Source organism: Acomys minous (assembly GCF_964271855.1).
Source record: "Acomys minous genome assembly, chromosome: 13".
Classification (NCBI taxonomy): Eukaryota; Metazoa; Chordata; class Mammalia; order Rodentia; family Muridae; genus Acomys; species Acomys minous.
Window position 1 is genome coordinate 99,189,037 of NC_140495.1, and position 15,526 is coordinate 99,204,562.

Genomic DNA, 15,526 nt, shown 5'->3' on the forward strand with positions numbered 1-15,526 from the left:
CAGCATCTCTCTACTGTATGCTCCAAATGCCATCATGAGGAAACTCAGTACCAACCAGATGAAAGTCATAGCACACCTCCTGCTTCAACCCAGGCTAAAAAACTGTATATTCTATTCCCTCTTTCTGAGATTTACACACTTTCACAATAATAGTAAAATTTGTTTTAAATAATGATATAACTGGATTTATACACCATTAAAAATAAGATAACTTCCATAAAATATGATCAGAGCAAGAAAGAATGGCCCAATTCAGGAAAGCTGGTCTTCACTATATGACTCACAAATAATTCTGTTTGTTTGAAAAGTCAAAGAGCATAGACTTTTGTTTGTTTGTTTTACTTACTGTTGTTTAGGGAGAGAATATTGATAGTTTTATAAGTTATGAGAACATTATTAATAGTGCCATTGTCTCAAAGAATTCTCACATGCCTGAATAAACATCAGACTTGCTTTTCATATTTTTTTAGTGTAGCAACTTCATGAGTTAAATTGATAGGAGTAGATATCAGTATTTCTTACATGTCTCCCATTTTTTTATTTACACACTCTGAAACGAGTCAAGGTTCAGACACCCTGGGTTCCTGGATATGTTAGATAGTTTTGTGTCTTTAAAATACTATAGTTCATTAGGAAATTCATTTTTGAGTGGAGCACAGACAACCTTGATGGTGGCACCTTGGCACCAAAGAGTGCAAATGTTCATAAAATGATCTAAATATTCTGATGCTTTTCTGTCTGCTGATGGACTTAGGTGGAGGATATTAGAGGTCAACAGTGCATGCAACACTCCTAACTAACTGCTCATCACAACTAGGCAGCATAAACCACAGTGGAGAACACACCCTTCTCCTAGCTTCTGGCTGCTGTCCAGCACTTCAGCATTCTTGTTTACCTTTTTAGACAGTAACAACCAGGAAGGAAATGGACTCGCCTTAGTTTAGTTTGTAGATTCACCAGCTTAACTGAAATTGCTGCTCTCCTTATACTTCATGACTTTCTTCTAAAGTATTTTTAAAAATTTACTCTCCATACAATCTTATCTATAAATGGATATTAGCCATATAGTACAGAATAACCATCCTACAATTCATCCTACAATTCTTAGTTCCAAAGAAGCTAAGTAACAAGGAGGGCCAAAAGGAAGCATGCTTGAATTTTATTCAGAAGGAGAATTGGAATAGACAGCCAGGGGAAGTGGGTGAAGAGAATGAGTGAGGAGGGAAATGAGGGTTGGAATCAGATGTGGAGAAAGCAGGGCAGGAGGACAGAGAGCCTTCAGAGAGCAAATAAACTCTGGGCAGAGGCATCTCTAAGACAAGCTGGAGACCTAGGACAGGGTAGACTCCTGGGAAGATATGGGTGTGATGCTATCTGAGATTCCTAGTATTGGGGTCACGGAGACTGAAGAGAGCACCCTCTAACTAGACAGGACTCCTGGTGGGGGTGGGGGGACTTCCAACTCACCCACAAAAATGTTCACCCAAATTTACCCTGCCTGTAAGATGTGCGGGGATAAAGATAAAGCAGAGATTGAGGGAATGTCTGACTAATGCCTGGCCCAACTTGAGGCCCACCCCATGGCAGAGAGCCATCATTTGACACTATTGATGACACTCTGCTCTGCTTGCAGACAGGAGACTGACATAGCTGTCCTCAGAGAGGCTCCACCCAGCAACAGATTGAAACAGATGCTGAGATGCAGCCAAAAATTGGGCTGAGTGCAGGGAGTCTTGGGGAAGAGTTGGGGGAAGGATAGAAGGACCCAGAAAGGACAAAAGCTCCACAATAGCAACAGAACAAACTAACTTGGGCCCAGGAGGGGGACTTGTGGAGACTGAAGCACCAACCAAGAACCGTGCATGGACTGAACCTAGGCCTCCTACACGTATGAACCCAATGGGCACCTTGGTCTTCATGTGGGTCCCCTAGTAAAGGGAGTGGGTGCTGTCTTTGACATGGACTCTGTTGCCTGATTTTTGATCACTTCTCCCTGGTGGGGCAGCCTTGCCAGGCCACTGTGGAATAGGATGCACTCAGTCCTAGTGCAACCTGATGTTTCAGGGTGGATGGGTGGTGATAAGGCTCTACTTTTCTGATGGGGAGGAAAAGGAGGATAGAAGGAAGAGGGAGGGAAGGTGTAGCCAGGAGGAGAGGACAGAGGCAGCTATGAGTGGGATGTAGAGTGAGTAAGTAGATAAATAAATTTTAAAAAATACAATCTTACTATTGATGTGTCCTTTTATTTTAGTTTCTTCAGAGATAGAAACTGGGGCCTCACACATGCTAGGCATCTGTTTGTGTTCTTTCCCTTTGTCCAGTCATTGGAGCTGAAACACCACTTGTTCTCAAAAGTCAGGTGTAGTGCCTTTTGGAATTTACTCCCACCCCACCAAAGTGTTCCTGGTTGGAAACAGGATCTCTGTACTGTGGATCCAAACATACATAGCAAAGTCATGCTTCTCCAGGTGAGCCCTTCAGCCTTTGGCTTTCTTGACATATGGAAGGGCCTGTTTCAACTTGCTTTATTACTGTTCTTATCCTAAGAGCAGGAGAGTGGTCTTACTACTCTTTATGTCCCACCACTCCTCGTCTGATGGAATCTGAATGCCACTAAAAGACTCTATCCTAAAAGCTCCTTCAGCATCCACCTCTGTTCTACCTGGGGGTCCAGCTCAGTGGTACAGACACTATAGGCTGATTCATTGGTTTACCAATTTCCAGGAACTTGCTTTTTAATATTTGTTTATATTTTAAGATTATTGTATAATTATTGTATAATTTTCCTACTCCATTTTCTCCCTCCAAACCCTCCTATGTACACTCATCTTCTCTTTCAAATTAATGGTCTCTTTTAAATTATTGGTGTGTGTGTGTGTGTGTGTGTGTGTGTGTGTGTGTGTGTGTGTGTGTGTGTGTTCCTAAATACACAGATCTAAACTGATCATTTTGTATATTACTTGTGTGTGTGTGTTTTCAGGATGATCAACTGGCGTACCCTTCCCTGAAGAAAACTATTTCTCTGTCTCTCAGTCTCAGTATTCCTTAGTTGTCTGTAGTTTTCTGTATAGGGTTGAGCCTTGTGCACGTCTTCCCTTCCATGTTATCATGTCTGTCAGTGTCTTTACTATTCGAGTCATGTTTAGGCAGCAATACTGATTGAAATTCATGCATGCAACTTCTCTGACATTTTAGGCAACACAGTCTCATAGCAAACTTCCTATTCCTCTGGATTTTACAGTCTTTCCATCACCTCTTCCAAAACGATCCCTGAGCTTTACATGCAGGAGTGTTTTGTAGATGTTCTGTTGGGGCTGATCTCCATAACTCTGCATTTTGATTGGTTGTGGTTTTATGTAATGGTCTCAATCTGTTGCAAAGAGAAATGTCCTTGATGAGGAATGAGAACTACATTTACCTATGGATCCAATAATAATATTTAGAATGAATATAGAATTTATGCTCATTCAGTAAAATGGTGGTTGTTGATTCTCTTCCAAGATCCATGACTTCATTGCTTAATGGACAATGGTTAAAACACATTCTTTCAATCCTCTTTTGTATTTGGATTCTGCGTGGAGAGAAAAAGGTAGTCTATATTGTTTCATTGTCTCCAGTAGACAGTCTCACAGTCAATCATACCTAAAGCAGGGAGAGGTCAGCTGAGTTCACTGGTCACATCATTATGGTTCAACTGACAAGTGCCTTTTTTTGATATTCTTACACCCAAAAAACACCTCCGCACTGTTGCAAGACACATCTTCACAGAAGTATAGAATTATATCTACATCTTAATAGTGTGTCTCACTGAGGAAAATCAATATATGTATTCAAGTATGTACTTACACCAAGCTCCAGGTGTGACCAGAATGATACGATGAATGGGAAACAATAGTTAAGGATTCTTATACATACTGTCATCTTAACTGGCTTTGCTGTTCTGTGGGTTCCCAGCTACTATAGTCTCTGCAGAGGTTTCTGTTGGCAGAATGTTGAGAGCGAGGCCAGGGATCTTCTGTGCTAGTGGGTGCTCTAGGCTGCAGTTTACAGTTTTCACCTTCTTTGTTTCAGGTTTCTGCCCTGTAAACTATGTGGTCTCTGTCAAACTTTCTTAGAAGTTTCTGCATTTGCCCTCCAACTCTGTTTATGCTTTCTTCTTGTTGTTCCAAGTTTTTTTTTCTAGTTCTTGTCCTGCTTCATGCAATATGATCCCAGAACCTACCCAGCAGCTCACAGGAGTCTTGGGAGACTTCCTACATAGTATTTTTATTTTCCATGGCACATAAAATATCTTTCTTCAAAATTTTTGTTATACACTGCTCTCTTTCAGAGATTTATCTTCTTGAATGCTGAATTTTCAACTGTCCAGTGCATTTACCTATTTGCAGGATGCCCACCAATCTTTGACAGAGCCCATTAACACTGCCCCAGAAATTTAGAAAGAATTTATTGTTAAAAATTAAATAGAGATTCTCAGAGGAATACATTCAGGAGTTAATTCTGAAGATGAGAGAAGTTTCTAGTGACTTTGAGATCTCCTGGATATTTAATGCATAGAGTGGGGAGGTCGGGGAGGAAGATCAGATTCCCCACAGTTTCTGTTAAATGTTAAATCCTCTTCCTTACTTCACTTACTGGCTAATGAAAATAAAGCTTGGGTGGCAGCCATAGTGAGAAAAAGGGGCAAACACTATTCTTTTTTTTTTCAAGTTTTGAAGAATATTTTATTATATTAACAATCATATTATAAATAACAGGATTTGTTTTGATGATAATTAAAATTATGTTCCATCCTAACTCTTTGCCATTTTCATTATGAACTCTCTCTTCATTCCATGGATTCTCCTAAATATTTCTGTATATTAGTGACTTTTAATGCATTTATCCTCATAACAAGCACTTAACTGATGACATTTATGTACAACAAAGAGTTCTTCTGCCTGGCATGGCCCTTTTCCCAACTGCCTGAAAGGGATGCTACTTGCTAAACAGTGAACACAGAAAAGAATTCAGGTTTCTAGCTCACCAGCAGACTAACAGCAACTTACACTTCTTGGCTTGGTTGAGAGTGACAATTCAGCAAACATGGTTTCAGTGGCTGTAATTCTGAAGGGATCAGATTTTTGAGTGCCTCTAGCTGTCCTTCTCTTTTCACAGTAAGCAGAGAGTTTCTCTCCTGTTTGTGATGTTGGTCTATCCTCAGCGAACCCCTACCCAGATCTCGCCAATGGACAGGACATTCTCCACAGTTGAGTGGAGAGTGGGGACTGACTTTCACATGAACTCAAGTGCCCCATATTTTACCACGTCCCCTTGATGGTGAGGCCTGGTGGCACTCAGAGGAAGGCTAGCAGGCTACCAAGAAGAGACTTGATACCCTATGCGCATAAACAGGGGGAGGAGGTCCCCCTCAGTCACAGTCATAGGGGAGGGGAGTAGGGGGAAAGTGGAAGGGAGGGAGGAATGGGAGGATACAAGGGATGGGATAACTATTGAGATGTAATATGAATGAATTAATAAAAAAGCATTTACATGTAATCTGAATAAATTAATAAAATTAAAAATAAAAAAATAATACAGAAAGACAGATGCCAAGGCAAACACTATTCTTAAGGATCTGGTAAAGCAGATCACACATAATATATATATATATATATATATATATATATATATATATATATATATATATATTTTTTTTTTTTTAACTTCATTAATCAATATCTTAGTGTGCTTGGCACCATGCTAGTCCTCACCTTTATTTTGTAACAAATAGGCATTTCATTTGTACAAAATTTCTAGTCACAAGATAGCCAAGCCTCTGTGAACTGCCTACCATTAAGAAAGATTGGCAGGCACTGGAAATGAAGTGGAGAAAAATAAGGAAGGAGGGAGATAAGGCCAAAGCCTACAGCGCAGAGGGCAGTCTTTGTTTCTTAAGTGCTTATACAAGTCACTTGCCTACATAATAAAGCATATGAGAGAAAGAATTTATGGTCTGCTCCATGGGGGCTGACAACACTGAGATGGGTGGAAAACCATGGCTGAGAAGAAGACTTCTCACCTTGTGCCAGTGAGGAATCCCAGAGATAGTAAGGAAGGGTCCAGCAACAAGATCGCATCCTTTAGAGCCATGCCACACAGGGATGGGCTTCCTTCATACAGGCCCCATTTCCTAATGGGTCATCCACTACACACTCATTGGAGGATTAACCCAGAGATGAGCTAAAATCCCAGGGACAATGCCTTTAACTGGTGACATTTTGGAGGATACCTCCTAGCCAAACCATGCACCATGATTTATCTGGAGATGTGTGAAATGCCAAAGTATCAAGGCAGGCACTCCTTCTTAGTGACTAGTATAAGACACCAAGTATAGTTAGTGTATGGTAGTTAGTGTGAGATGAGTTCTTCCTTCACCTGACATGTCTGGGATTGACTTCCTTCCCCAACCCCCATGATTGACAGCCAGGAGCATGGTCATTTTCTTTACCACTTAATGTGAACTGGCATTGGCTCTCTTTTAATATCAAGGAAGAACACAGTGTCCTGAAGGCCACACGTGTCTGACTGTTTATGGATCAACTGTGACTTAGATATGTGATATCGAAGAAAGGATGCTGCTGCACTTCAAATTGGATGCATTACTAAAACTGACTGCGATGCAATGCTTCTTCTCTACTACGTTAGTCCCACTGGGGAGTCAGAGAGCTGTCAGGTATTTACCATCCTGCATATAGTTATTTCACCATAGATCAGCCAACACACACCAGCACTTGACCCCATTGCTTCCACTCCTAACACTCTCATATTTTAAATCAATTTATCTCCCATTCACTGCCTTCATTGAATATCTCACATTATTTATTTAGGAGCAATTTCTTCACCAAAACTAACCCACTTTTTTTATTTCTTTCTTTGTTCCCTTTCTGCTATCAAGAAAATATTTTTGGGGTTTTTTTTTTTTTTTGGTAGTTTGTTTGTTTTATTTTTTCTTAGATATAGTTCCTTCAAAGTAAAAAAGAAAAGTTTGAAATTATGGGTGAATTTTCCAGAAATGTTAAAAACTGTAAATGAACAAGAAAAAGAGTTGTAAGTTTTTGCTATTTTTATAATATTACTTGACAATGACACATCTGTGTGGATAGTGGGAATCACAAGGTGTGGCATGTATTTGTCTCCATCACTCATTTTAATCACCACTTTAGGAGCTGTTCTTTTATTAATGGGTATTTGTCGTCTAGTTGTCCTTTGTACTTAGAACATGAAGGTACAGCTTGTTTCATTCATATGTGCAGTTTCATTATATGTTAAATAATGTTAATAAGAAAAAATAGTTACAATAGGTATAATCTGTAACTAGTCTTGTAAGTATAAATTCATTTATAGCCATTGCAAATGAGCCAATTAGAGAACGATTATATCTAACATTGAATCTAGTTATAATGACAACATTAAAATTTCGCATAGTAAAATCCTTGGTACAGTTTGAGCATTGAAGAAATAATTTCTCTACTGGAGAAATCCTTCCATGTCCACTATGTTACTAGGTAGTGTTTGACAAGTTGAGAAACTTGGTGATAGGATCTTCCTTGCACACAGACTAGGATCAGGACTGGAAGTGTTCTGTTTACTGCCAAGGCCAAAAATCTCACATTTAGCTTTATTATGAATTGAATATTTCCATCTACATTGTGCTTCATGTGTTAAAATTATCATCTCCAACGTAATGTAAGCTGTTAGGAAAGAAGTAGGTTCAGATGAAATCATGAGGATCACCTCTCGGTGGCATTAGTTCTCTTATATTGGATACCAGAGCATTCAGCATCCCTGTCCCCACCCTGCAAGCACACAGTAACAGTGAGGATTGAAAACACCCTTATCAGATGGCAGCCATGCTGTATCTTTGATCTCTGAGCTTCAGCATCTGTCTAGACTGTGAAGAAATCAAAATTTCACTGACTTGAACACTCAGTTCAAGTAGCATATTGTTATGTCAACCAAATTCCACTGACAACTTAGATATGTAGTCATGCCTGGCACACCAAGCATGATCAGTGTAGTGGATGGCAGCAAAGAAACCATTTGTTCATTTTTTTTTTTCACTTCTGAGGAAGGGTTTAAAGATCTGACAAATATTATTTTCTCTACAGAAAAAAATACCTTCAATGGCTGCTGGGTTATTCTCTTTTCTCTCATTAACACACAGACAAACAAATGAGAAAGAGGAAGAGGAAAAGAGAGACGTGAGACAAAGGCAGACAAAGGCAGACAGAGAAAGAGAGTGTGACCAGACTTCCATTGTTAAGAATATGTCTTGGTTTATGATGTTTTTGGACTCAGAATCAATAATGACTTCCAGTAGTTTTAAAGGTAGATAAAGAGTGCTCATTTTGATGTTCAAAACCTTCTATAATTTCATCTCAAGATGTTGTTTTATACTCACTAAGCAAAGACTTAAAGAACACACTCCTACCAGCTGGAGTCTTCATGAGCAGGCTTGAGTCCCTGGGCTCTAAGCATTCAATATACATAGAGATGCAGAGAGGGTTAGTGTCTCCAAAATATCCACATGGTCTCCTGTTTTCCCCACTTTGTTATCATGTGGGCTGGAAATGTGTGATATGAAATGACAGGCTGTGAACAAAAACAACAAGTATAGCTTCTGGAACCATTGTGTCTCTTCCATCTATTTCTCGGTGTGGTGCCCATAAAGGACACGCTCTCCATGTTGTGCCCACAGCAGGGAATGATGCCTAGCCTACGCAGGGACTCTGTTCGCGTGGTAAGTAGAACTTGATTGTGTGAAGCCTTTTGTCTTGGTGTCCCTGTCACAGCAGGAGACAGTGTCTTGTCCATTGCAGCACCTACTGTCAAGATCCACTCTCTGTCTGGAGTGCTGCCTGTCTCTCCACGTCCCTGCCCCTAGGAAAATGGCACGTTCTGCAAAGTTCCCAATCTCAGTCTTAGGTGATTTACAAATCTTCCCACATCCAAAGGCAGGATGCTTCTGGGCTTCCTCTCCTGCCCCTTTACATTTCATAACATATCACTTTGCTGTTGTTGTTATTTATCAAGAACCTATATTACATCTGAATGATCATTTACATCTGTTAATATGTGTGTTGTCTGCTTCCCATACATCTCCAACAGATGGTTCTAATTACTACTTTCCATAAGACATTTTCCTTATTAAATTTATCTGCACTGTACCTTCAGCATCTCCAGTCATGGAAATGAAATTGATACTCAAAAATTAGGCTAAGTGTTTACAAACAACTACAGTCGTCACTCCTTTTTAGTTAATGGCACTGTAAACAACAGTCTAAATATCTCTAGGAGGAAAAATAAATGCCACACTTGGCCTCACTCAGAGGAAGAGTGCCCCTCATTGACAATGGATCAGTGAGAATATGTGGTCCCACCCTCCATTGCAGATATGAATGCGTGTGATCTGCGAGCAGCTGGGGGCTGTGGTGACCATGAGTTATCCTCTAAAATGATCTGCAGCCACTGCTGCAAACCTGGCTCAGTGATTAGTTGCCCTGCATTGGCAAAGACCCAGTTTGTCTCATGAACTACAGGAGAATTATGATAGATGAATCGTTCAAGCATTGCTAGCACCAGAGTGAAATTTTGTTCCCTACTCAACTTTGGTGTTATTGAATTGGTTTGAACATAAGAAGTTCAGTCTATGAGATCAGAGAAGGTTATTCTCGGCATGACCTGATTTTATGTATTTATTTTAAGGCAACACCTTATGTACCCTGGGATGGCCTCAAATTCCCTATGCAGCTATAGTGTGGATCAGGGACTTCTGAGTCTCATGGCTCCATTGAATATAACCACAGGGGTCATCACCATGCTCAGTTGATATGATGCTGGAGATCAATCGTAGGCCTTTGTTTCCTGCAAGATAAGCACTCAAGAATGAGCCATATGCCCAGATCCAGTCTGATTTGCCATGCTCATCGCACTGATGGTCTCTATTAGAACATCAGTCCCAGGACTGACTTCACAGAGATGTTCTCTGGCTGGTCCTCCATCAGCAGCCATAAGTCCTAAAGCTGACTCTACAAGTAGATCAGTGACTAGTCCTGCATCAGCAGGCATTTGGAGGAGAGAAGCTTTGTTTCTTCCCAGACCTGTGAGCTAACTGCCAGCTCTGAGCAATGGCCTGCCTTTATGTTTAAAATTTGATTTTATCATAATGAAGTAGATAGCATCGCCGAGGAACACAAGCTTAAGTCTCTCGTTTCCATCCCAAGTGCTTCAAATAGCACAATCATATATGTAAAACCAATATCTGTTTTGGCTAAAGAGTGCCTGACCAAAATGCATATTAAGGAGTCTGGGCAAATAACTGGACAGAGTGATTTGGACATTTTGTCCTGACCTGAGCTTGATCTCTCCCCTTCTGCTCTCACGGTGGGAAGGATTGAGTCGGTCTCTCCTCAAAGTGATGCACAAGGCACTTGAAGATGCCTGTACTTAGAAAACTGAACTTTGTTTCTGAACATCTCTGTGTCTCAGAGTTATCCTATAGTATGACATTATATCCTTTACCCTGCGCAGTATATGGGCTACCCAGTGTTTTATCAATGTATATTAAATATACAAGTAATGGATTTATTTGTTGAATTTTCCTCTGGTATGTCATAGACATTTGTTTAAAACTCTTTCAAAGAACCAAGCCATTTTTGATATGCTTTAACCTTGCTTTTGCTTATTTGGTAGATGATTCACCAATCAAGTGAGAAAATGAGAATCCTTTCTTGCACAGTGTTGCCCCAAACAAAACTTTGCAATGTCTAGCATTTTAAATTTAAACAACAAAAGAAATGTGGGGGGAAAAAGGGAAGGGGAAAATATTTAGCCTTGCATATGGGGAGTTTTATCTTTCTCAACTATCACATTTTTTTCTTATAATTTTGTCATGTTACTCTTATGCACTCTTTATTAGCTGCATTTTATTGGTGAGATAATTAAAGCCTGAATAGAAGAAGTAATATGCTCAGGTTTTTAATAGCTGAAAATGTCAGAGACTGAATCTACTTCCTTACAAGATTGCAGACAACTGGATAAGATCTTATTCTGCCTCTACGAAAGGAACTGAATGGAATAGGAAACAAATAGGGATTATGAGGGAAACTGAAGGAGTAAAAGGAGAGGGAAGGAAAGAAGGATGGAAGGAAGGAAGGAAAGAAGGAAGGAAGGAAGGAAGGATGGATGGAAGAAAGGAAGGGAAGAAGGGGAAAGGAAAGGAGGGAGGGAAGATCTTGAGGTGATGAAATGAAAATATAAAGAGAGCTGTGAAGAAAGTTAGGAGAGTATCAAAGCATCAGTTCTGAATCTCCCATGCGTGGCTGTCATCTTTCTCCCTTGTGCGTCACTGTCATATGTCAGTGCTGTGACTCAGCATCACCTACTAAACATGCTTTTTACAGATGAGTTAAAAAGGTTTCGCAACAAATTTTACAGAGATAAGAAGGACCGCTTTGAACCACCTTCCTGGCCTTATCTAGTTTTAGGACTTCCATGCAGTGTGACTTCTGAAAGAACATGATTTCTCTCGTGGTACAATTAAAATTGGAGTTGAAATCAGTTAGTCAGTCTAGGCTTATGGCATCACTGAGAGGGGAAAATTAGCCAAGAAATTAAAATGGACATAAATTCAGACCTTTGTTATCTGACAGTTCAGCTCATAGCCTATATTGGTAAATTTCTAGGTGAAACGTAAGCAGAACGATGCAAGTGATCAATTCTTTTCCAGGCTCTAGAATACCTGCTTTATCCCAAGTGCTGTCATACAGATTTATTGTTTTAATTTTCAACACAAATCTGAATCTTTTCCGGAATGGCTCTTCAGCAAGACCTTCCTTTGGGATTTGCTTTCTGGCGAACCTCATTATGGCCGCAGGATATTTATTTTATTACAGGAGGAGAGCAGAGTCCATGTTTTTCAGAATAGAACACAGTTTCAAATGTCGCCTTAGTTCTAACATTCCAGGGTCGGTGCTTCGGTTTCCTGCCTGAGGCAATCCGCAGAGCTTAAGAACTTTCCTATTTAGAAACCATACAATATTGCAAGGTCTGGATATATGCTTAAATAGTTCTCTAGAAATCAAGTTGCCCTCTTACCAAATAAGAGGAGTTCTGGTTTGATCATAGATGTCCTCCAGGCTCCTATGTTGAACGATTGGTCCCCAACTGGTGCTGCTCATGAGTGGTGAGGAAACTGTCAGAGCTGTGTCTCAGGGGAAGTTGGTCTCCGGTGGTATGTCACTGGAGCTGCAGCAGGCATGGCTTTTTCTTATTCTTTTTTTAATTTAATTTTTTAATTTAACTAATTTGTTCAGATTACATCTCAATTGTTATCTCATCCCTGTATCCTCCCGTTCCTCCCTCCCTCCTGCTTTCACCCTGTTCCCCTCCCCTACATCTGTGACTGAGGGGGACCTCCTCCCCGTCTATATGGTCATAGGCTATCAAGTCTCCTCTTGGCAGCCTGCTTATTGTCTTTCTGAGCTGTTTTTCTCTACCACACCACCTTTCTACCAGTGTCCACGTTGACTTCAGGCCTGACGGCTATAGAAAAATGACCATGGATGGCAAACATCTCTCCTCTTGTTAAGATGTTTATGTTATAGTGACGGAAAGGCAATGGACATACTAGACTTTAAGAAATAATGTTTAATACTCTGTCTCATAACATCAGTGCACTCAAGTCACTCTATAAACTGTTAACTGAGAAATCAAGAATAAGTAGAGTGAAGGGGCAATGTGCAAAAATGGAGACACTGTTGATACTTTCCTAAATGATGTTACTCACCGATAAATTTCAAATTCATGTCACTGTTCCTCTAAATCTTTGCTTGGGAAGATTCCAGAAAATAGCTTTGATGGGCCATATTGGTTACAGATTTTATTGGTTCGAGAGATACCTATCAGACACACCTCTGGGCATGTTTGTAAGGGAGCTTTTATATTAGATTAACTGGAAAGGGTGACCACTTTGCTGTGGATAGCACCATCCCATGGGCAGGGATAATGGACTTCATGTCTGAATGCAATGTCACAAGCTCCTGCAGCCGTGACTCTCTTGCCATGATGGACCACACTGTGATGCAGGTCACATATCACAGATCAAGCCTTTCCTTCCTGTTGTTGCTTTGACCATCTGTGTTGCTACAGCCACGGGGGATGTAACAGATAGGACACAAGTAAGGCTGAGTCAGTATTTGTGAAGAGCTAGTGTGTATTCACTTCATAACTATTTGCCATGTGCCTAAGAGACCAGCAAGTGAATAAAATGGAGTCAGTCTAGTAGGGCGGCTATTCTCTACTGTTAGATCAATGGTGGATTTAGAAAATGAAGTCTTAAAACTTTCTTAAAGTTGACATGGAGAGAATGACAGAGCAAGCAGGTGATAAGATGGCTACTTAGTCTGTTGCCTGCATTCCTCTCACTTTGCTGTTTCTCGCATAAATTATGTCCCGTGGATGTTTGATTCAGAGGCATTTGCCTCACTGCAATGGCCCCAGTCTGTAGAGATCCACCATGGTGACCAAACCACATCTGTCTCTCCCTGTTTTCATGTGTTTGACTAGTGCGCATCTTGGTGATGTTCAGAAAAACCAGTGGGGGCTGTGGTAACTTAAACAACAGCAACTGTGGAGAGCATTACCTGGTGAGGCAGAGGGATGGAGAAGAAAGGAGAAAGTGGGAAAAAGAAACTTCAATCATGACTGTATTTCGGACCCCATTTCTTCTCTTGTAGTGAAAGCTGCATGTACATTGGCAGCTAAGAGAGCTCCGCTGGGGCTGGGCATGGTGGCGCACGCCTTTAATCCCAGTACTCTGGAGGCAGAGGCAGGTAGGTCGCTGTGAGTTTGAGGCCAGCCTGGTCTATAAGGCAAGTCCAGGACAGCCAAGGCTAACACAGAGAAACCCGGTCTTGAAAAACCAAGAGAGAGGGGGGGGGGGGGGAGAGGGAGAGAGAGGGCACTCCACTGTAATTGTCTGTCAGGTATCTTAAAACATAAGTGGCACAGAGGTAGGTGGATCTCTGTGTAGCCTTGCTGCCCAGGACTCACTTTGTAGACCAGGCTGGCCTCGAACTCACAACTGGCAACAGCTTAGTCAGTAGCTGAAATGATCTGCCATTCACCTCCTCTTCACTTTGTAGACCAGACTGGCCTCAAACTCACAAGAGATCTGCCTGCCTCTGCCCCTCAGAGTGCTGGGATTACAGACATGTCTGCCCCCACTGTGCCTGGCTCATATCAATATTTTTTTTATTAACACTTTTCCATATTCGACTGAGGAAAAGTGCTCTGATGGAACACACTTTGGGTTGAAAAGAAATACATTTTCCTAGGATGGGGGAGGGGGTAAGAAAGGCAGCTTGCACTGAACTGGCAGCAGCTTAGTCAATAGCTGAAATGATCTGCCAGTCACTTCCTCCTCAGCAGTGCAGAAGCACCTTCCTGCATCAGGGTGCTCAGTTTCACCCCTGCACCCGTACTGGAAGGGTCAATTTTCAGAATCTTTGCACCGACTCATGTTGCCTCTTTTCCCCTCCTTGTATTTCTGCTCCTGGGTTTGCGATTCCAGATGGTAGCTTAGATCTTTATGACATTTTAATTGATTGTGGGTAAGGCCAATTTCATCCTTTCGCCTGTAGCTATTTCTTGTTCTCAAAAGTGCTGATTGTGTTTCCATTATACTTTTATGGACACTATATTTAAAACTAATTAATTTACAGTGCGGAAGTTGTTATCTCGGCTCTCCTCTGTTCGTTTATGGGTGCTAGTGCTATTCCATTTCAGTCACTACCACTTGGCTATAATTTTGAATCATGTATTATATCTTTTATGCTTTTTTTCTTTGTTGTCCATAATTGCCTTAATTATTTGTTTTGTGCTTGTGTTTTCTCTCTCTCCCCTTTGTCTCTGTACTTGTGTGTTTGTTTTCTTTATATATCATAAAATGACATAGGAATTGTATTGTCCCTACATTTTGTTTTCTGTATTTTAATTGTTTTAACAATTGTTTTGGCATCTCTTTTTCTTAGAACCAACCTATACACATTGAAAGATATTTGAAGCATATAGTTCCCAAGTGATTAATAGCAAATAATATGTAAGAAACTCAAACATAAAACTAAACTATACTTCAATTAATCACAGAGATTCACAACTGGGAAAATGCCAAGAATAAATGTCCATGAGGTGCCAAACCCCCAAGACATACACCTAGAATGTCCACACAGATGTCTCAGGTAACATAGCCTAAGGGGCATCTATAAGACCTAGAGGAAAAGATTATCTACAGAGAGGCAGCCTCTTTTGTGCTCATGAAATCCTCCACACTGACAACAGGGACACTCAATGTGATGGGGAAATATTATAGTAAGGCCCCACCCCCAGATGAAGAGCTACAGTCAATCAGTAGATGTGCTTAGATGTCACACAGAGCCCAATATGTGTAATTCATAACTGCTAATCAAAAGTTTTAAGTATTTCC

General features: G+C 40.7%; 1 pseudogene across 1 annotated transcript in view; it reads left to right on the plus strand.

The window, feature by feature from the left end:
- The window catches only part of LOC311580514 (L-lactate dehydrogenase B chain-like), a 44,786-nt pseudogene extending 38,041 nt beyond the window's left edge, over positions 1 to 6,745 (plus strand). The window contains exon 4 of the transcript XR_014783547.1: positions 6,532 to 6,745. The product of XR_014783547.1 is annotated as an L-lactate dehydrogenase B chain-like (transcript). The remainder of the gene's footprint in view (positions 1 to 6,531) is intronic.
- Positions 6,746 to 15,526: the final 8,781 nt, after the last annotated feature.